Genomic DNA, 3425 nt, shown 5'->3' with positions numbered 1-3425 from the left:
TATAATGTACATATTTTCTATATAAGCAAATGCGAATCTGCAGAAAAAGTAGCAAAGTATAGAAAAATCTATTTTCTTACTAATAAAAATATCTAATATACAATTTTTTCTAAAATGAGTAATTCAATTAATATATATAACTAACACTAGAACTAACATCAAAATTTTAAGATTTTATATACCCAATAATGAATACATAATATCATGAATGCATTATATTAAAAAATATTCGAAAGAGACACATAAATGAACGTTATATAAAATACATAATATTGTGTGTGTGTGATTTTCAATTATTAAAAACATTTTAAATATTAAAAGTTTCTAATATATTAAGAATTCAGGAAGTTACGAAAACTTAATTATCTAATGTTGATTACTCATGAATAATAATGTAGAATTATAGATTCGACACAGTTTTTCTGTTTGAATCTGAATTTCTCTATCAAAATTCCTTTCTACATCCATTGAAAATGATAATTAAATTGCAGTCAACACTTCATGCGTATCTTTATAATCACGCTATGCACTGCACTTCTAAATTAGTTCCTGTTTACGTATTATTTTTATATAAATATCATTAAATGTTTTATGTTCACTTTTCTATTTGATTTTTGTGATAGTATAATTCTATATATATATATATACATAAAAATATGTACATACACATCTCTGCACGTTATAAAAAAGTTATGCAACTTTTGCTTCAAACAAAAATAAATAATAAAACAAAATCTATTTAACAAACAATTTTAATTATCTAGATTTTTTTTTAATATTAATGATTATTCAAGGTTTCTTCAAGGACAGTAATTAAAATATGCTAATGTATCAAGAAAATTATTCATCATATACGAAATATTTATAAAATTCTCATTAATCTACATCAATTAAACTGTAGCTTTTATGAATAATGAAAAAATTCTTGTTTAAGCGATTCATAAAAAATCACGGTTAATGGTTATATCGATATGAAGGAAAGCGGTTTTTCATGGGCACAAGAGATATTATGCTTCTGAATTACGAGAATTATCGTAGCGAAAGGTGCATACAATCAGCGACTCACTCTCTTAGATACGCCAATTACTTACAGTTTCATTCAGGAGAATGTATGTATAATTTATTTGGGAGAAACTTCCAGACGTGCCCTCAATTTTAAACTGTCGATCAAAGAAAGGAATTAATCCAACTGGATCATAACTTATGATGTTCAATCATGTATAAATAATTGAAATACGTAAATGTAACAATTAACGACAAATATATATGTAATAATATAAATAAGAAATATAGATTCTTATAATATAGAATCTAAGTAGTTATTGGCTACTTATTTTCTATCTGCTTATACATATATTTTTTGTATCATATAATTATTTATTTTAATACATTCAACAAAAGATATATACTGAAAAGCAAAATAAATCTAACACATTCTATGTGCGTTTCATTTACAGATTTTTAAATATTTTAATATTACCTAATATCTTATTAGAAGTATCTTAGATAATAATCTCAGGAACACAACCAATTAACCCCCTCTAATTTTAATACGCTTTGAATATGTTAAAATACTGACAACAAAAATAAGAAATATGTTTTTTTCATATGTGCTCAGTCATACGTATAAAAAATCTCTTATTTTTGTCGATCTTTTAACATATTCAAGCTTATTAAAATCGGAGATCAGTTGATTATACTCCCTTGTAAGTGAGAGATTTATTACGAAGTAACACAAGCAAGTAATAGTCAAATGGATTAAGTCCATTCCAAATAGCACGTGTTTTATAAACATTTCTTAAACGATTATAAAACATTAGATATGTTGAGAAAACGTATATAAATCAACATATGCTGGGATATTACTATTACGTTTGGCGAAAGCATCGCAAATATACGAATTAACAACGGTTTACTCAATAAAACACATCATTAGACGCATGATCTAATTTCATGATATTACTATTAATAAAAAATACATTACTAAAAAAAATTATTTTTCTATGAAATATAATATTATACACACACACACACACGCACGCGCGCGCGCGCGCGCACACATATATATATACATATGAATAAAATATTTTTAATATTCTATAATATATATTACTTCAGAAATAAAATTATGTGGAATTTTGAATAATTATTCTTTTGCATATTAAATATATACAATTTTTAACGTCAGACATAGAATTGCTGATACGCGAAAAAAAATTTATGTTAATAAACTAATGTGTTTTAGATGCTTAATTATTCTTCTGATTTTATGATAGAGTGAAATAAGTTAATTTAGATAAGTTAACAGAAATTTTCAAAATGTATAAAAAATTGGTGCAATAGTGTTTTGTATGTTTAATTAAATACATTATGCACTTCAATCTTTTATACATTTAAAAAATGTCTATTATATAACCTAATCCAAATTATCCCGCTTTACCCTACTATTTGCAAATATTCTAATCCAATATTATGAAAAATCTTATTCCGTTAATTCGTTGACATATTCGTGTGTCATTAAAATGTTAAATAAAACCTTCATAGGATTAGTCTAAAAAACAAAACTAAATTATTCTAAGAAAATTAGTTAAAATTTAATTAGCTTTGTAACTAATATTAAAAAAAAATGCTTACTATGAATAATTCATTGATTGGGAAACATTTAAGTATTATGTTATTAAATTTTTGAATAATTAAATTGTTACATATTTTACATGACATTTATCTTTTATAACTTATGATGCTAAATAAGAAAAAGTAAAAAGAAAATTAATAGAAATTCTAGAGATATTCTGAATTTTGCATTTTTTTCCCATTAACTTTCAGCAAATTTATGCGTAGAGAACTGTATTTCGTAGGCGGCATGAAAAACATTTACAGGCTGTAATAGGCTTTTGCCGTAATATTGTGACTTACGTAATGCCAGTGTCTCGTGCCACTGGAGATACCTACGTACGCAGTATGTTTATGCAGATACGCGCGCTTGTAAGCGAGACCGCTTTCTCCGTACGATTTCGCGATAAATTCTTATATTAAACTTCCATTTTCGATCTAACAAGATAGACGGGATGCGCCGTTATGTTCCTTAATCTCTTAATTATCAAACTTAAAATATTTTGCTTACGACTTTATTTAAATTTTTTACTACAGCTCATAAAAATTTTAATTGAAAATATAAGGAGATGTAGAATATTTTGTACAAACATATAAAAGTAAAAACTATAAATTCTTTTATTTCATAAAAAAATAATTTTAAAAATAAAATTAAAACAACCTTCCAAATATTTTCTTTGTTTATATAAAAAAACTTTTCTAGATCTAAAATAGAAACCCAAAAAATATGCAAACATATAACAATTTAATTATTTGAAGATCTTGTTCTAGCATAAAGACTAACGTATTAATAAATTATAAATGTTTCAAAG

The 3425-nt window shown here is 24.6% G+C and overlaps 1 protein-coding gene across 2 annotated transcripts in view; it reads left to right on the top strand.

Moving 5' to 3' along the window:
* LOC108750096 (flocculation protein FLO11) overlaps positions 1-3425 on the top strand; it is a 13939-nt gene that overhangs the window by 332 nt on the left and 10182 nt on the right. The window lies entirely within an intron of this gene.

The sequence above is a fragment of the Trachymyrmex septentrionalis genome, unplaced genomic scaffold, assembly GCF_001594115.1.
Source record: "Trachymyrmex septentrionalis isolate Tsep2-gDNA-1 unplaced genomic scaffold, Tsep1.0 scaffold32, whole genome shotgun sequence".
NCBI lineage: Eukaryota > Metazoa > Arthropoda > Insecta > Hymenoptera > Formicidae > Trachymyrmex > Trachymyrmex septentrionalis.
This window is presented reverse-complemented; position numbering and strand designations above follow the sequence as displayed.